This window comes from Pipistrellus hanaki (assembly GCF_964339955.1).
Source record: "Pipistrellus hanaki genome assembly, chromosome: 11".
In the NCBI taxonomy this organism is placed as follows: Eukaryota; Metazoa; Chordata; class Mammalia; order Chiroptera; family Vespertilionidae; genus Pipistrellus; species Pipistrellus hanaki.
In genome coordinates, this window is record NC_140513.1 from 43,806,943 (window position 1) to 43,827,299 (window position 20,357).

At 41.7% G+C, this 20,357-nt stretch overlaps 1 long non-coding RNA gene across 1 annotated transcript; it reads right to left on the reverse strand.

The window, feature by feature from the left end:
* Nucleotides 1-1,106: 1,106 nt before the first annotated feature.
* LOC311629768 lies at nucleotides 1,107-17,953 on the reverse strand. The gene is made up of 3 exons (XR_014796254.1): nucleotides 17,939-17,953; nucleotides 8,961-9,030; nucleotides 1,107-1,145 (listed from the first exon to the last, which is right to left on the reverse strand). It is a non-coding gene; the product is annotated as an uncharacterized lncRNA (long non-coding RNA).
* Between the last annotated feature and the right edge of the window lie 2,404 nt (nucleotides 17,954-20,357).

Here is a 20,357-nt window from a genome sequence, read left to right on the forward strand (position 1 = left end):
AGTTGCCATTAGTATCCCCTTCCCCTGATGAGATGACCAAATGCCTAATATTCCCTGGGGGACAGAACCACTGATCTAATTTGAACTTGTTCTTTTATAGTGTGGTGCCCTATTTTATTGTTGTTTTTGTTTGCTATAGAGACTGAGAATAATTGGTCACCATTTTCTATTGAATAATATAAAAGGAAGCCATTTTTACTTTTCTAAACAGATATAAACAACACTTCATCATCCTGTGACTGGATGTCACTACTTTTAAGTGAATGACAACACTGTAACAACGGACTGATTATTTTAGTTTCTTATTGACAAGATTCCTAGTTCCCCCTTTTCCCCACTTTTTCACTATTTCCTTAGGCGAGAGTATCAAAGACCGATTTCTAACGGGCTTTAATTTTGAAGTCAGTGATTCTTAACCATTTTCGAATGCAATTTAGTATGCAATTCAGTGGTAGCTAGGAAGCCTCTCCTTAGGAAGGGTGCGCATGCACATAATTTTGCACGTAATTGTAGGAGATTCAAAGCTACTACCTCTTCAAGCCCTTTCCTTGACCCCAGATTAAAATTCAGTGTTTAAAAACTAGTGCTAGTTCCTTGAGTTCTTGTTTTTGTGAGGTGATAAAATAAAGCAAGCCTGAAAAGACTGCTTTGTTCTAGGTCACTGCCCCAGGCACTGTTAACCTTTTCCCAAACATCCTATTCTCTTGTCTCCCTTGTCATTGCTGCCTCTGTGTTTTTGCCAACCCATTATTGCCCTTTGCTTTAATTACTGATTTTGATAGCGTAGAGTCATATTACTCAACAATAGGAGATTGGATGTGTCCCACCTTCACTCCTGCCTACCCACCACCCAGCATCTGCTGAAGAGAACCTGTGAGGCTAGCGTAACACTGCTGTGAGCTGTTCCCTCATTCGCCTCTTCAAGCTGTCTCCCCTGGAAAGAGACAGGGGAGGGGATCACATGCACAAAAGCACTCGCAAGCAGTTCAAATGATTTCTTGGAAGGGGTGAAGGAAAATAAATATATTGTCAAACAAACAACTTCTATATACCTATATAGACACTTCTCCAACATGGGTCCCTTTTTCTCCAGTTCCCCAATTTGGCCTCTCTTCCCCTTTGGGGCACAACACTCTAGTTGAAACCTGTAGGAAACAATGGAGAGGAGATTATGTGACAGTCAGAAGTGAGAGACCCTGTGGCCAGTTCAAGGAACAGGAAGAAATACAGTACAACTAGAGCAGAATGGAGGAGGCTAAAGTAGAGTGGGGAGAAAGAAGGATGGGCGATGGAATGAGAAAAAGCCCGGAGGCAAGCAGGATTTCTTGAAGGGCATAAGAAAAATGATGGAGAAGAGTTAGAAGGCAGTGGAGATAATATGGATGAGAGATGATAAGAGCCTGAATTGGGATAATAGCAGGAAGGACAGAGAAGCAAAGGGTAGAATTATTTAGGGTGTTAAACTAAAAAAATAAACAAAACAAAAAATATTGGCCACAGGAAAAACAAACCCAGAAGAGGTAAGAGTAAGGCTTAATCAATGGGTTGTTACTGTGACAGAGACACCAGGACACCAGGATGATATCTTTAATTTTTGGCATAGGCAGGAGTGTAGATATTAGTAGCATGTATTTGGGTGTTATTGAAAAATATTCTTACAGCCCTAGCCAGTGTGTTCAATGGTTAGAGTGTAAGCCCATGGACTGAAGAGTCATGGGTGGGATTCCCAGTCAAGGGCACATATCTTGGTTCCAGGCTTGATCTCTAACCTTGGTCGGGGTGCGTATGGCAGGCAACCAATCAATGTCTCTCTCTCACATCAATGTTTCTCTCTCTGTGTCTGTCTCTGTCTCTGCCTCTGTCTCTATCTTCCCCTCCTCTCTCACTTCCCCTTTCTCTAAAAATCAATGGAAAAATATCCTCAGATGAGGGTTGAAAAAAATTCTTACAAATTATCTCCAAATTAAAATATGAATATCAATTTATCTATTTATATACTTATGGTTCAATTTGCCCTTGTCTGGTTATAAGAAGTGTTCTTAGTCATCTGTTATCAGTGAATATGTTTGCGTGTGTAAATGGATCATTAAGGAGCATACAGTGAGAATTATTATCATGGCATGATGTCATAAACAAAGATCATTAGACAGGAGAAACACTGGAGATTCTAGTCATTTGAACAGAATTATACTTCTAGTTGCATACAGTCATTTGGTTAGGGAATTATTACACATAGGTTAAAAACAAGAGAGGAACAAATAATAAACCACAAACTATAAAAATGTTAAAAGAGAAATAGTCATAAAACATAGAGATAGTAAAAGAAAAAAATATTGGCCACAGGAAATACAAACCCGGAAGTCTGTATAAAATCCATGCTTATTTTGGGCTGGTTCTAATTTCAGGCATGACTGCTGGAAGTTCCTCCATCCCCAAACGCCTATAAATGATTTTCAGTCTCTTTTTTGACAGTACACATATAAACAGGAGTGATTTCCTAAAAACCCCATATATTTGAATTCTGAAGGACTAGGTTCCACATTAAATACTTATTTTTTTCAGATATTAAGAGGAAGCTAGAATGACAGAAGCAGTTTCTTTTTCTCTTTAGCACAGATATAGGGAGAAGAGGCAACCTTATTTCTTTAGTTACAGTTGTGGGCCCAAATGTAGGAAAATAAAACATTAATATTTCAAATTTGTATAGGAATTTGTGAATATATAGAAATTATGACTCAATAAAAGTTCATAAAGATTTCACATGAATCAGTTATAATTTTCTTTAAATTAGTTATTCATTTTGCTTTGGTCCACTACAAAGTTATTTTAATTGACATGTATTCTCTGTCTTGCATGAAAGCATGCTTATTGAAATAACGGTGTAAACTCTCTGTTTTGGTGATCATGGGATGTTGTTATAAATACTGACCTTCTACTGCACAGTATTATTTTATAGGTACTCTTTGGGGAAATTTTGTTCATGTATTACTGCCTACAAAACTTGTGCTGAGTTAATGCAATGAATCTTTAGTTAATCAAGTTTCTCTTTCTTTTCGTTTTGGCCACCAGAAGGTCCATGCAGACTTCTGTGGCCCAGCAATAGTCATTATGTGGGGCATAATTTTCATGAATGTTTCAGTGCTGCTTTTTTTCTTAAATTGTATATGGGGCAAAAAGAGCTATAAATTCCTTGTTTATAGCCATTATAAAATTGTAAGAACAAAAAAAAAAAAGACCAAGTATATAAAATGTAATGCAAACAAAATGGGAAAACTAGCCATAAGTGAAGAAAAAAATTCCATGTTCCCTGAGTCTGAATCCAGCTGGGAATGTTTTCCGCTGCCAATTTTAATCACTACTTAAAATACCCCCAAAAGAACACAATTTCACTTTTCAAATTATTGCTTGAGAGCCCACAAGATTTAATCCAACTGAAAACTTGTATTTGGCTAAATGGAGTTCTGGTTATCCAAATAGGGCTCAACTTTGCTAGATTATAGAATTCCAGTCTGCCCACTTTGACCTTATTTTTAAACTATAGACATGTGGTCATATGTTTCTTATTTGTAGACATAGAATCCTTTGCCAAATCAATAAAGGCCAGAACCATGCCATCCTTAAGGGGAAACACCAAGCCTCATATACATTTCCTCTGAACTGATTGAATGTAAAGCTGACAGAAGCAAGATGATCTCCAGCCACAGAGGCCATATGAGAGAAACATAACAGGGTAGAAACAGGGTCAAAGAGTTTGAATGTCACCCTGGCTGGTGTTGCTCAGTGGTTAGAAGGAGGGTCTGCCCACTTCAGGTTTGACCCCGGGAGAGTGTAGGAGGCAATCAACAGATGTGTCTCTCTCACACTAATGTTTCTCTTTCTCTCTCTCTCCCTACTCCCTTCCATGCTCTCTAAAAATCAATGGGGAGAAAAAAACCTCAGGTTAGGATTCATAAAACAAAGCAAAACAAAACCCAAAAAGGCTTGAATGCCCACTATGGCAACTAACAGGTCAGGAAATTCAGAACAGTACAGCAGTGCTGAGGAGATTTTGGATAACATAATCTGGGGTTAATAAGATTTCTGGTAAAAATGTAATCTTTCTCATCTCATCTGGTTTGAACAGCTTCTCATTTCTTTTGAACAAGGGGAATGAACTGAGAGCCATCTATAGACATCTGAACAGAAGTCATTGTGAGTAGTAGGTGGGGATTTGGAGCAGTGGTTGTTCAATGCAATCACCTGGGGAGTTTTAATAAACTCCTGGAGTGGGGACCAGGCAAATGAGCTTTAAAAAAAAAAAAAAAAAAATCACTGCACCCTAGCTGGTTTGGCTCAGTGGATAGAGTGTTGGCCTGCAGATTGAAGGTCCCAGGTTCGATTCCTGTCAAGGGCAGATCAAGGGCACATGCCCAGTAGGGTGCATGCAGGAGGCAGCCAATCAGTGGTTCTCATCATTGATGCTTCTAACTCTCTCTCCCTCTCCCTTCTTCTCTGAAATCAATAAAAATATGATTTTTAATTTTAAAAAATCACTCCCAGGTGATTCTAATGGGCATCACAGATTAAGAAAAATCATTAAACAGGAGAATGACCCTTTATGGAGGAGAAGAAGCAAGTAGAGAGAATCCTGAACTCACAAGTCCACTGAGGGCCACAATTGCAGAATAGGCTGGGAATGTTACAGAGTTCAAGAAAAGAGAAATCCATTTTCTTCCAACACTTAATCTATATTCCATGACCTTGACTATCTTATCTGATAAAGCACATACCTCACTAACCTAAAGAGAGGAAAGGTAATTAGATGATTATATAGGTGGACAAGCAAGGCTGGCTCCAAAGCTTTACTTGCAGGGTGCTGTGGCCCAGGGAAGGCTTAATTAGTTATCACTTTGAATTATGTTAAACAAGTCGATCAGCTTTGAGGTAATAGGGCTCAACTTTGCTAGATTATAGAATTCCACTCTGCCCACCTTGACCTTTTTTTTAAACTATAGACCTGTGGGTGGGGAACACCAGAGCCTGTTTCCTATTTGACCTGCATGATAACCTAGGTAGATGGACCCCTCTGTACCATTACAATAAAGCAGGTCCATGCATAACCTATAGTTTTTACAGCCACCTTTACTTGCTATTTATTTTCCCAAGCTACTTATCTTTCCCCTATTCAGAAATAGATGTTTCGTTTTTATGGCACTTCCATGAATATTCATTTATCCATAAATATCTCAGAAGGCATTCCAAAAGTTTAAGTGCCTGATACCAATAGATGCATGTTGGCATCTGCACAGCTGCCATATTAGGATTTTTTTTTTTTGAAGCATTGAATAATGAATGAGATTTTGTCTCTACTAGCACTGAGTTTTCATTTAAGTCCTGTCAGTGACTGCTAACTTGTAAGGCACCAGGAGAACAATAATCCGCCTACCACTGATCTTTCCAGTTGATATTCATGAGCACCTGAAATAATCTGTCAGATGATAGAGCCAGATTCTTAGTGAACCAGCTATCCCATGGGTCTTGTCTTCCCACCAAGCAGGAAAAGGGGTCCTATCCTTGGATGTCTTCTTGCATATGACTCCAGCTCGACAAGGGCAGGTGACGATGGTGAGGCTGGTTCCCACAAGAAGTGCTGTCACGGTAAAGTCCAAGAACCCACAAAAGCTCTGATCTTGCTGATGAGAAAGGAAGCCCATGGCAGTCCAAGGGGAAAACTGTTCTGGCCCTAACCGGTTTGGCTCTGTGGATGAAGGATTGGCCTGTGGACTGAAGGGTCCCAGGTTCAATTCCAGTCAAGGGCATGTACCTTGGTTGCAGGCACATCCCCAGTAGGAGGTGTGCAGGAGGCAGCTGATCAATGTTTCTCTCTCATCGATGTTTCTAACTCTCTATCCCACTCCCTTCCTCTCTGTAAAAAAAATCAATAAAATATATTTTTTAAAAACTGGTCTGATAGAAATCTCAGAGCTTTGACCCATCATACCTGAGAAATTGCAGTGTGGGGGTTGTCTCTGTCAGCCAAAGAGACACTTCATTTCATCATTCAAGTACACATTCTGATTCAGCTATGGGAAGGGAGGTTATTCAATGGGTTTTCATAGTATACAACAGACCTCACCCAAGATACAATCACTATTAGAACTGATAGAGGAAGGGACTACTCTCATTTATCCACTGTGCTGCCTGTAAGATCCATTCACCCATTCATTCATTCATTCATTGGCAAGCTTGTTCTGAGAACAGTATCAGACACAAAGAAGAATGCTGCTCCCCTCCTTTGTTCCTTCCTTCCTCCTTTCCATCCATCCTTCCACAAATAGGTAAAGAGTATTTACTGTGTCTTATGTGCTAGAGTTAAAATGGTGAACCAAGCTCCAGTGATATTCTAGAACAGGAATTCTTAACCTGAAGCCCATAGACGCCCCTTCCTTTGAATCTGTGGTAGGCTGTACTAAGTGCTCTTGGATATAGAATCTCTGCCTGCCAGTCTAATGGAAGAAGTCAGAGCCAACCACACATAAGGAAATACATAACCAAAATTATTTCTGTTAGAGATCAGAAACTAAAGAAAATGAATCAAGGTAATGAGATAAAGTGAGAATGCCAGAAGATACTGTGGGACATCTAGGGAGTCGGGGTGGGGGGTGTCTCTCTGAGGAAGTGACATTCATGCTGACACCTGGAAGAAGAACATAATAGACAGAAAGATCAAAGACCTTGAGATAGAAACAAGCAAACCCCCAGTTCCCTTTAGTCTAAGAATCCAGGCCACTTAATTAGTAGATTGTTTCCCTGCTTTTGGGGAAAGAAACAAATCACAGGAGTCAGGAGAGGAAATTGGAGATGATTTGAGAGTCAAATTGTCACAAGTGGCCCAAGGCAGCCGGGAGGATATGGACTGAGGGCCTTGGTATATGCCACGTGCAGACCCTCCATGGGTGGTATATCTGAAGGTCAGGGGGCACCTCCATATCTTTGCGCCACCCCAAGCCTTTCTTAGGCCAGTTCATCATGGTCTGCCTTTTCAGACAATAAGTTGCTATAATCAGAAGTCTCTCCTTGTACCTAGAGAGGATCTACAAAACAATTATCGCCTGAAATCATGGACCCTAGTCCCGATTTTCAGAGGCCAACAGCAGTGAAATGACCTTGCTACTCTAGGGATGAAAGAATGTCAGCTATTTGCCTCTAAGTCTTACCTTCCAAGACCCCTTAGTGGGCACAAGAATTCTGCTCAACCATAAGAGTTCTCCTAGCTGCATCCAGGGAAAGTTATTCATTTACTCTCATGCCTTTGACCTTTAGGAAAATTACCTTTTCAATAAATAAATATATAAAATAAAATAAAATAAAAGACAACAAAGCTCCTCTCTGACAGCAGCCTCTAAGACCTCACTTGTAGCTTATTAAAATCTACAAAAATCTTACCCAGTAGCTATTAAACAAGCTCATACTTTTATGTCTAGGGCACATCACAAGGTCATTGAACATTCAACCCAACACCCTATAATAAATGTTGGCTAACTTAATGCACAATCCAAGGATCCATTGAGAGATAAATGGATAAACAAAATATATATATCCATACAATGGAATATTATTGAGGCATGAAAATAGTTGAGGTACTGATATATTCTATATGAATAAACTTCAAAAACATTATGCTAAATAAAAAAGCCAAATACAGAAGGCCATATATTATATTATTCAATTTATTTGAAATGTCCAAAAAAAGTAAACCCATAAAGACAGAAAGCAGGTGGTGGTTGCCAGGGCCTGAGGAAGAAGAAAGTGGGGAGTGACTACTTAATGGGTACAGAGTCTCCTTTTGGGATGGAGAAAATGTGTTGGCCTGTGTGGGCCTATGTTGCTGCTGCTCTGGGGCTGGGAAGGGCAGGAACATGCCAGGGCTCTCACTATAAGTATGGGGTCCACTATTGCTCAAGTTCAAAGCCAGAGCCCTGACAATGAGGAAATAGGAGACATGTTTTATCTATTGTGGGATTTGGCAGGCTCACAGCTTGCAATGGCAGGATTGTGGCAGGGGTGGAAAATAGAGAATCTAAGACACAAGACAGAGAACGAGAGCCTGACCAGGAGTTGAGGAGCATTCCAGGGAAGGTGATGACATCTGCCTTGTGAAAGCCCATGTCTTGAACTACTTTTCCTTGTGTGATGCAAGGGAAAGTTCATGCTAGCCAGCACCTCTGCCTTTGTTCTTACACCGTGATTCCTTTCTGAGATTTTTCCCTCTCCCTTCAGTAAAAAGCTTCACATGCACATTGCAACACAAAGCACGTTAGAATAGTGGGTATCAGCTTCCTATTGCTGCTATAACAAATTATCACAAACTTAATGGCAAATAATATAAACTAATTATGTACAATCCTGTAAGATCATTAGATGCATGTCTTGCTGGGCTAACATCAGGATTTGGCAGGACCATGTACCTTCTAAAGGCTCTGGGGGAGAATCCATCCCTTGCCTATTCCAGCTTCTAGAGGCTGCCCACATTCATTGGCTTGTGGTCTTTTTTTTTTTTTTTTTTTTTTTTTTAATCTTTTAAGCCAGTAATCAAATTACTCCAACATCATATCTCCTATTTTTCCATTATCATATCTACTTTTCTGACGCTCTATCTCCCTATCCTATCTTGTGATTACGTGGTGCCCACTTTGGTAATACATAATAGTCTCCCCCATTTATACCATGTTTCCCCGAAAATAAGACATCCTCCAAAAATAAGACCTAGTGCATGGAAAGATAAGACATCCCCTGAAAATAAGACCTAGCGCAACTTTGGGAGAAAAAATTAATATAAGATATTGTCTTATTTTCGGGGAAACAGGGTAGATCCTTAAATTATTTACAGCTGCAAAATTCCTTTTGTTATATACGGTAACATATTTGTAGACTCCAGGAATTAGGACATGTACATCTTTGGGGCACATTATTCCACCTACCATAGAGTGGCTGGAGAAGGAGACAACTGCTGTGCACGATCATGATGACCATCAGCAGAGAGACCCAGACCTGGAGGGTGCAAGAGAAGAACAAAGTGAGAGAGCCCCAACTTTTTTATTATTCCCTAAATTAGCAAAAGCTACTCTATTAAAATAGAAAAGGAGTCCAACAATATGTGATTATAATAACCATTAACCGGTATGAAGCATTTACTAGATCCCAGCTTCTAATACAAAAAAATATATATTGTATGTGGTATTATTAAACCACATTATATAAATGAAGAAAGACAGATTATTATTCATAAACTAATAGAAATTACCTGAAATCTCACAGCTGGTAAGTACTGCAAGTGGCATTTGCATCTAGTTCTATCTGATGTGAGAGCTAAGCTCTCAATCTAGTGTTGTATTAGCGTGGGCTAACTGCTGAGCACCATCATACCGGAAACTTAAGCTGGTACTTGGGCTGTTTTCCCCTTTTGGCAATTTAAGTTTGGCAATTCCTTCTAAAGTGATATTTAAGAAGAAGCCTGAAGTAGAAGAAAGAGCCTTGGGCCTGAAATCAGTTGGTTTATTTCTTGTTTATATAGCGGTCCAATGTAGATATTTGTGGGCAGCTTCCCCTGAGGTGATTCTGGTCCCAGACTCCTTCCACATGTGGCTCTGCTATCTGCTAGGCCTCAGGGTCCCTTGCTTCCAGAGGCAGATAGGAAAATAGGGGATGAAGAAAGCATGCCTGTTTTTTAACCACCTCCTTACACAAGAAATGTGTCACCTCTGCTCACATCCCATTGGCAAAAGTTGGTCAGATGGGCCCATCTTGATGCTGGAGGCGGAGAAATCTGGCTCCTGGCTAGACAACCACTTCCCAGGAACAATGCTACACATTGAATGGGAAGCATAAATGTGGTAGACAGTTGACTATCTCTGCTATGACAATACTGATACACGAATGAATGAATCAGTGAGGAAGGGAGGAAGAAAAAAATCTTGCTTCTCACATTCCTACAAACAAAAATAAAGGATGCTATCTATGTAAATGTGCCCACTGGCATGAGGAGAACTAAATCACCTCAGTAAATAAAAGAGGATCCAGGCTTGCTAAAGTCTCTATAGAGTTATCAAATGGTATCAAGACATTCTATCTTTACTGAGAGGACACAGTGTACAGAGACATCTAGTTGTGTGTGTGTGTGTGTGTGTGTGTGTGTGTGTGTGAAGACCCCCATTGTTTTGCTGGACCCTTGGATGTCCACTGAAGACTATATTCCAATCACCTTCAACTCTAGTTGTAGCCAATGTGTTCCAGACAATGAATGTAGACAGAACTGCAACATGAATCTTCTGACGAAGTGTCCTCAGAGAAAGGGGGCTCCTTCTTCTTCTCCTTCCTCCAGGTGGAGAGGTTGAAGAGCCATTTTAGATCATGAATAGATTTGGTGGAGGAACAAGCTAAAGAGGGAGCCACAGTCCCTGCTGATTGTGAGGTTGCCAAACCAGTCTCGGATTGCTCAAATCCAGATTTGGTTTACGTGGGATACACACATGGCTATCATGATTTAGCTACCACTGTTTGCCACTGTTTTCTTTCACCTGCAGATGGTCCTGATCCTGACTAAAAACCACAACTATCTCTGAAAATCAAAGGATTTGCCTGGAAACCTCGTTTTCATCACTGGCGTTTCTGCCTTCCCGCCCTCAGTCACCTCAGCTGGTGTCACTGATGGCAAAGCCTGCTGGGCAAGCTCTGAAATGACTTGACAAACAGGAAGCACTCAAGGGTTTTCTCACAGGCCTTGCCCACAAGTTGCCTCACTGTCTAGCCAGTTTTGCTGCTGAGTGACTCTGGTGGGTTGGGTTAAAAGTACAATAGTAGAATTCCTTCCAGACAGCTCTCGTCTGTTTGGAAATTGCAGCTTCCTATTACCCTTGTCCACCTGTTAGGAGAGAATATCAAAAGTGACCCAGTTTCTTTTTTTTTTTTTTTTGTTATTATACTTTTGCTTTATTTTTTTTTTTTAAGTTTTTATTTTTCATATTATTACAAATGTTCCTTCCCCCCCCCCCCCACCATTGCTCTCCTCCACCAGGTTCCCACCCCACCCTCTGCCCTTTCCCCTCTCCCCATTGTCCTCATCCATAGGTGCACAGTTTATGTTCAATCTCTTCCCACGCCCCCCTCTCCCCTTTTCCCCAAGAATCGTCAGTTCACTCCCCTTCCATACCTCTGATTCTATTATATTCAACAGTTAATATTGTTCATCAGATTTTTTTAATTTCCTTGGTTTTTAGATTCACTTGTTGATAATTACGTATTTGTTGTTCATAATTTTTATCTTTGTTTACTTTCTCTTCTGAAAGAACCCCCTTCAGCAATTCATATAATTCTGGTTTGGTGGTGATGAACTCCTTTAGCTTTTTTTTATTAGTGAAGCTCTTTATCTGGCCTTCGATTCTGAGTGATAGCTTTGCTGGGTAGCTTATTTTTGGCTGTAGGTTCTTGCTATTCATCACCTTGAGTATTTCTTGCCATTCCCTTCTGGCCTGCATGGTTTCTGTTGAGAAATCAGCTGACAATTGTATAGGTGCTCCTTTATAAGTTACTACCTTCTTTGCTCTTGCTTCTTTTAGTATTCTCTCTTTATCTTTTGCTCTTGGAATTTTAATAATGATGTGTCTCGGTGTGGTCCTCTTTGGATTCCTTTTGTTTGGAGTTCTGTGCGCTTCCTGGACTTGTAAGTCAAATTCTTTCACCAGGTGGGGGAAGTTTTCTGACACTATTTCTTTCAGTATGTTTTCGATATCTTGCTCTCTCTCATCTTCTGGAACCCCCATAATTCTGATGTTGGTTCGCTTGAAGTTGTCCCAGAGGTTTCTTACATTATCTTCAATTTTCTGGATTCTCTTGCCTTCTAGCTTCTGTGGAGGAGTGTCTTCTGGCTCTTTATGTTCCAAATCTTTGACTTGATTCTTGCGATCTTCCCTTCTGTTTTTAGGACTCTGTAGAATATTTTTTATTTCAGACAATGTATTCTTTATTTCTTGTTGATCCCTTATCATTTCTTGTTGACTCCTTATTAATTCTAGTTGATCTCTTTTCATATCCTCATAGGCCTTATCCATCTTTTCTAGGAAATTCTTGAAAAACCTTATAAGCGTAGATTTGAACTCTATATCCAGACGCTTTTTGTCCTCCATTTCTTTCGTTTGTGATCTATTTTGTTGTCGCATTTCGCAGTTACAGATGGGATGGGGTTTCAGGGTGGAGCCTGCAGCTTTGGCTTCCGTCAGCCCCGCCCTATGCGGGTCCTTCAGTGCTCGCTGCCGGCGCCTCTGAGAGAAAGGTGCCCTCGATTTTCGCCTGCTGCCAAACAGTCTATGCTCTCCCCCAATGAGCCCGGTATTGGGGTTCAGTTCAGTTGGAAGTGGAGTTGGAGGTGGCGTTCACAGCAGTCTGGAGCCCCAGTCTCCTTCCCGTCAGGGCAATCCCACGGCACAGCCGACCGTCCCTTCTCTGGGGGCAGTGTGTGCGCCTCCGGGACCTCCTTTCCCCGCTACCCCGGGTTCCGCCTTACAGCCCAGCTCCCTATGGCTGAGCCTGAGTCCCCGGGGTCTGGCCCAGAACTGGGGTTCAGAGCAGTTGGGGGCCCAGCACAGTCGGAGTTTTATCTCCTTTCCGCTAGGGAACGCCCGCCAGGCACTCGGCCTCCCTCCTCTCCGGCTCCGTCCTCTTCGCGTGCGCCGTGTGTCTCCGTACCTTAGGCTTTTACAGCTCCTCCGTGCTTCCTTCTGGTTTTCTCCTTGCTTCTTGTTGTAGGATTTCCAGTCAGTCGACTTTCCTGTAGTTCTGGGTAATGTCCATTTTATATTTTAGTTGTATTTTATTAAAATTGTTGTGTGCGGCTGTGGCTAGTTGCCTACCCGAGCAGCCATCTTGGATTCCATCTTCAAAAGTGACCCAGTTTCTACTGACACTTTCACACTGAGATTTGTCTTACCTGATACCTTCCCAGTTGGTACTGCTAACCAAGATAACCTGTAATTCTGGGGTGGAGGCTGACACAAGGCAGGCTTCTGCTGATGCACGGTGATGATAGTTCTGTGGAAAGTTTTGCTCGTCTGCGAGGAATGCAAACTCTCAGTTTTGACTTCTGTGGAATTTGAAAGCTTCAGGACATCCCATTGGCTCCAGTTCCTGGCTCCAGGCAAGGCCCCAGTGAGATGGCTGCTGACTTTTTCTTCTCAGAGCAGTGGTTTGCAATTTTATTTGACAACAAAGGCTTAGAGAAAGTGATGCATCTTTAATGGACCATCTCCCTAGACAAGAAATACACATGTTCATGCAACACAAAATTTGTCCATAATTTCCTGAAATTCTAGGACCCCTGAATTCCATCCATGAGTCCGGAATCCCAGTTCGGAAATCTTGCTTCTGAAGCCCAGAGCAGATTTAATAACCTCTAAAGTCATTTAATTTCCCCTTTGAGATAGATTTCTCCCTTTGTCCCTCCTAAGCAGAGTAGACCAAATCAATTCTAGAGCTTGCTCACGGGTTTTACTGTTAATTATGACCAACAATGAGAGAAATGCCACATACCCTCCCCACTTCCTGTTCCAAAGTTCTTCATCTGAAATTTAAATCCCAACTGCCTCTACTTTCCTGCCTTATCTCACACAAACACTCCACATGCAGTCACACTGGACTGCTTACCTGCAGTTTCCCACACATCCCAAGGTGCCTTCTGCTCTCTGTCTTTGCTCAGATAATTTCCTACCTCTAGACATAGACACCTCTCATCAATCACTGTCTATCAGAGTACCACTTCTTCATCAAGATTCTGGGGGGGGGGGGGGGAGATTTCTCTACAAAGATTTCCTTCCTTTGTGCTTTCAGTCTGATCTGAATACCTGTTATAGAACATTTACCTTCTGTAAAGGATTATTTGGTCTTCTATGCAGGAAATTATTTGAATTATTGAGGTCTGGAATAAGAATGATTGGGTGTCAGTCCTAGCTCTGCCTCTTTCCTACTGTGTGATCTTATATATGTTTCTTAACCTTTCTGTGCTTCAGTTCTCTCACTGATAAAATGGACACAAGAACAGTTCTCCTTACATAAGCTTAAATGAGCTAATCCATGCAAAACTCTTAGTGTAGTGCCTGGCACACTGAAAGCATTTGATAAGGAGTAGTTATTTTTATTTCAGTTAATGGATATTTTTGACCCCACTGCCTAACATTAAGCTGTTAAGTAGTTGAGGGTAGAGTTTGGGTCTTAGTCATCACTTTATGCCACATAGAAGCTAGAAAAAATACTTTACACACAGTAAATAACCAGTATATGATATTTGAATGAAAAATGAATCATTCATAAAAATGTCATCTCAGAACTTTAGACAGCATTGTTGTCATCTATATTTTATGATTACATGAAAGGCCATGGAACAGTAAGATGGATGTTCTATTGAGACTACAAAGTATTCTGGGTCTTGAAACAACATCCTGATCTCAATTCTCTGTCCTAATTCCAGGATTTTTAAAAAAAATATTTTTTAATTGATTTCAGAGAGGAAGAGAGACACAGAAACATCAATGATGAGAGAGAATCGTCCATCGGCTGCCTCTTGCATGCCCCACATTGGGGATCAATCACACAACCCAGGCATGTGCCCTGACTGGGAATCAAACTGTGACCTCTTGGTTCACAGGTCGATGCTCAACCACTGAACCATGCCAGCTGGGCATTCCAGGACTTTTATTCCACCGTAAAGAAAATTACAAGAATTCCCATCTTCTCCAATTATAATTCAATTCCTATTCAATTATACAGGCATTTATTTAACAACTATTGGGTGCAAGATACTGTGGTAAGGGGTAGGGTTCAAAGATATCTTTCTTGGGCTCCTGCAAACAAGCTGTCCTCCTGGCACTGGAATTCAAGCTCAGGATCCAGATTATATACACATTTTTAAATTCCTTCAGTTTGAAGCCCAATGGCATGCAGGATTTTCCTCTCTTGTGACAAGGGGTGTATACCTATGTCAAATGACAGAATAGTATGTTATACTTCATTACAAAGTAATTATCCTATCTAATAAAGAGGGAATATGTTAACTGACTGCCACTCCCTCAAAGATGGCGGCGCCCACAGCCACAAGATGGCAGCACCCAGTCCCCTCAGCCCCTCCAGGGTAGCAGGAGTGCAGCCACTTCACACACCTGCCTCTGGAGTCCCCCAGTCCCCTCAGCTCCCCACTGCCCAGGGCTGGACCGAGGGATGACCAAACAACTGAACAAGCAGGTTGTGTGGACCAACCAGGCTGGCGGGGGGTAGAGGGGATGGCAGGCTGGTGGGGGGCAGTTAGGAGCAACCAGGCTGGCAGGGAGAGGGCAGTTGGAGGCAACCTGGCCAGTAGTGGGGGGCAGCTAGGGGCAACCAGAGTAGGGGGAGGGGCAATTAGGAGTGATCAGGCCAGCATGCAGAGGTAGTGAGGGGCAATCAGGCTGGCGGGAGTGGGGTGGGGCAATTAGGGGCAACCAGGTAGGCAGGCAAGTGAGCGATTAGGAGCCAGCAGTCCAGGATTGTGAGAGGGATCCCAGATTGGAAAGGGTGCAGGCTGGGCTGAGGTGACTGCCCCCACGCCCCCTTCCCCTTCTCCCCCATGCACAAATTTCATACACTGGGTCTCTAGTAATAATAATATATAGAAAATGTAGTAGACCATTTCTGACCACTCAGTCCACTGAGCCGACCTTAATATACCCCTTGCCACACAGAAATACTAGATACAATGTAACAAAATATTATCCATATAACCAAATTTGATAAGAAAAAAATGGATCTTCAGGTGCCAAGAATGGCATGAAATCAAGCCAGAGGAATAAATATGAGCTGATACCAGAAGGAATCCACAGACGTTTCCGATGGAGTTATGGGCCCTTTAGGCAAGGGAACTAGTTTCCTAACACCTACAGAAAGCAAACCAAAAAAATGTGAGTGCAGGCCTTTAGGAGGATGGAACTGAACTCCCTGCATAAATATACCATCTGCCTGGGGTTTTGAGAAAGGAGGAAAAAAAAAAAAAAGTCATCTACGAACATCAAAACTCTGAGCCTACACCACACACAGTTTGGATATCTTAATTTATAATACTTTAATGATTTGGAACCTCTAGCAGCATCTCTCTAGGTTTCTCAGCTAGATTAGAGTCTCGCTGGTAATAGATAGATAGATAGATAGATAGATAGATAGATAGATAGAGTATAACCCTAATATGCAAATAGACGGAACAGTGGAACAACGAACTATGACGTGCGCTGACCACCGGCCGGGGGTGGGCCGCACATACGGAACATGGCGGGCGTTGGCCACGGAGGAATGGTGGAGCAGGTGAGTGGGGCGCCAGACCAAGGTGGAGCACCCGTGACTGTCATCAGGGCATGCCTCTGGTGGTTACTGAAAATTCTTTGCTTCCACATGCCTCAGTACCACCAGGTGCTTGCACCTGCTGCCGGCACCAGCCCTGCTCCACCCCATGCTAATCCATGTAGTAATCTGACTCTAAATCCAGCCCTCTTTCAATTAAAAAGAGAGAAAGAGAGAGAGAGAGAGAGAGAGAGAGAGAGAGAGAGAGAGAGAGAGAGAGAGAGAAGCAGAGGAGATAACAAGAAGCCCTGGAGTGAAAGCCAGGAATTCCAGAAACCAGACAGATGATGTGAAGACTAGGGCAGGCCAGAACTAAGATAAGAGGGAGTATTAGGAACCACATTCATCTGGAAGGTGCATGCCAACCTAATTATAGCTCTAAATTATTGGTGGTACACAGGAGTGTGGGCTTGGTATTTTTAGGCTGTTTTAATTTTAGGAGGAGTTGAAACCTGGACTTTTGTGTGAAATCATTCTGATTTTAAAATACTGTGAAGCTCAAACTGAACATGCCTGCAGGAGGTATGTGGGCTGCTGATACAAATTTGCAATCCTCAGTCTAGATGAAATCGAGAGCAGCAGGGAAGATGCACTGTTGTCAGTAGAGACCTATGCTCGTAGTGTGCATAGCAAGTATCTTGGCTAGGGCCTGTGTAAATAATCTTGGCAACAGTTATCCAACATGAACTTTGATGGGTCCATGAAATGAAGAAGTTGGGATCAGTTAATGTATAACTAGCTTTATTTTCCCCAGGGTCACTATGTGCTGTTAAAGCAAAGAAGCAACAAAAACAGCAGGAGGATAAACAGCTTCCATCATGATCCCTGAAAACAGCAACCAGCAAGGAACCCACATGGCCTACACATTACTGACTAGGCTGTTCTTCCACAGAAAATATAGTCAAAGATAAGCTGATGATGGCCCTTAACTTAATTCAAATTTCCATTAGAGCACTTTAATCACTTTCAACATGCCAGCAATCATGGGAAAGTTCATCTTTATCTCCAGATGGGTTCCTTTCCCTAGTATTGATTTTTCATCTAAGGGGTAGAAAGATGTCACAAACTGTTCTTCCAAGAGAGAAGCTGTCATCCAATAAATGTCTGCTTCTGTTTCAGTCCCCCTAATTCTGGAGATGCCTGGAATGGAGAACTTCTTCACAGATTTTCTCAATTTGGCCTCCCCCACCTGAACAACACGCCTCAAAAATTGTTGGGACATTTTTCCTATGGTGTTTATTTACTCAATAACTAGCAACTCAGTCGCCAAGGTCTTCAGAAAAGTTATTTTGTGGAGCATATTTCTGATTTGAGTTCCTAGAATTTCTCTTTTACTCATCTGTAATTTTTAAAAGGCATCAGAAGCCAATAGGAGAACTCAATAACAACCTTTGCATATCCTTGGATTGAGGAAAGAGGAATCAATTGATTGCTGTCCTGGCCAGCTAGCATGTTTACCTGGCTCTTATATTAGTGAGGCTAGGCTACTTCCTGGAACAAATAACCCAGTAGTTTTGATGTACTAACGGAATGAAAATTTATTTCTTACTCCTGTCACAGGGCAATGCAGGTTGGTGGGATGGGGGAACGTTGAGTTCTGCTCCGGTGAATTAATCAGGGACTCGGGATCCTTCCATCTTGTGGTTTCACCATCCTCTTACTCCAGAGGTTGGCAAACTTTTCCTGTAAAGGGCCATAGTAAATATTTTAGACTTGTGGGCCATATGGTCTCTGTCACAACTATTCAACTCTGCCACTGTAACACAAAGCAACCATAGACAAGGTGTAAATGAATGGGCATGGCTGTGTTCCAATAAAACTTTATTTACAAAAACAGGCAGTGGGCTTCAGTGTGCCAAATCCTGCTCTAAGGACCTTGCCTCTCTTTGCATTCAGACAGGGTAGAGAAAGAGTGAGCACTATGGAAGAGGCACAGGTAAAATTAATGCCTATTCCCATAGAACTGTCATGAGGATTATACTAAACAATTTTATGAAGTGCTTATCGCAAAGGTCAGTATATAGAAGTTGCTTGATAAATGGCACTGTCATCTTTTTTATGCAGAAACAAAGTACCTTTGGTATTTACAGGAGGAAGTGACATGTGCCGGGTGTGGGGAAGTAGGGAGACCAGGGGTAGGTCAATGGGGGAAAAATAAGACATGTGTACTATTATTTGTAATACTTTAAACTAGGGGTGTCGAACTCAATCAGAGAAGGGACCAAAATCTAAAATCCAGCCTAAATCGGGGGCCGAATGGTTTACTGAACAGTCATAAACTGACAATGTCATAAACTGACAGCGGAGTGCAGTGATGACAGCGCGGTGCGGGCCACATTGCAAGGCCTGGCGGGCTGGATTTGGCCCGCGGGCCTTGTGTTTGACACATGTGCTTTAAACAATAAAATTAAATTAAATTTAAAAAATTTGGGTAAGAGGAAAAAAAAATGGGCTAGAGTACAAATAAAACAATGTCAGGCATGAAAACAAAAAAACAAACAAAACGAAGAAACAAAGCACCTTTGATATTTACAGGAGGAAGTGGTCATCCTGAGGGAGATCAGGAAAGGTTACAGCTGATTTTCTGAGGGAGAACAAGATTTTAACGAACAGAAGTAGGGGAACGGCTTGAGCAAATGTGTTGCTGCTGGAAGCATTGTAGGTTTAGTAAGCGTGTGCAGTTCAGTTTGGCTGTTAACAACCTGGGGTTATGTGAAGGAATTGTGGGAATATAAATTTGGAAAGCTAAGAATGCTTTCAACACCAGGTTTAAAGTTCAGTGGCAATGAGCCACTGGAAATTGTTGTGAAGTACTAGTATACATGCGAGTCCTGTGTTCCAAAAATCCTGTTTGTAAATTTGTTGTGTGAAACACAGACTATGTTTTCTGAGTCCCAGATTAGTCAACAGAAGCTTGCTTATCAGGTGTTTATAACCTGTAACTATCTGTAAAGGAGAACTGTTTTACCCAACCAGCATGCCCAGAAAATTATTCTGCTATAGAGCCATATAAATGTTGCTCTGTCATTGTCTTAATCCAAAATAGGCTTTCCTAAAACAGTTCCTCAGTTAATCTATACAAATATTTACAGCCAACTATTGAAATTCCGGGAAGAGTATGCATAATAAATATAGACACAATTTTTTTTTGCCAACTCATTTGGATACTGAGAAATGATTTGCATAAAGTTGGAACCATGAAGTCAAAAGTGTGTTTAGCTGGGCCTTCATTTCTAGATCCCTAAAAAGAAGTACTTACCCCTAATTGATGCAAACCTGTTGGCTTGTTTGTCAGAACCCATCTGTGTTGAAAGCATTGGCTTTAACTGCCTTCTGTGCAGGAATCCCTTCTTCCACCTGCTGCTGGAGAAACCTGTTCTGATATTCAAGTAATGTCTACCTAACTTGCAGTTGAGTGGAAGCCTCAAAACGAGAGGACCCAAGACCAGTGCCTCATTCTAACAGTTACTGTTAATAGTCATTTATTTACTCATTAATTCCACAGATATTTATGAGTATCTGCTATGTGCCAAAGACCGCCCTGGCAACAGAGCAAGTAGAGACAGTCCACCTGAAGCAGTATTTACGCTATCATCTTCTAAGTTATTCCAAAGAGATATCTAAGCAGAGATGCTAAAACAAACAGAAGTTTTACAGAGAATGGGAGTCCAACGTCTCAGGTAGGGAGACCAGCAAATATCAAAAGCGTTTGACCACAGAACATTGTGCATATTCAACAAATATTCTGCTAAGTGGATGGGTGGGAGTGAAGAAACCTTCCTTGGAGGCCCAATATTGTCCTCTACCCGAGGTAAGCCAGTCAGTCCTTCTTCCTTACAGATCTCCAATGTGGTTTGTAGTTTTATCCCAATTCTACTTCTGGCTCTCCAGAAGACATGTTAACTTTTTCTGACTTCGTTAAGTTAGACCCCTTGTGGAATCAAAATGTACTCAGTGGTCAATGTTGG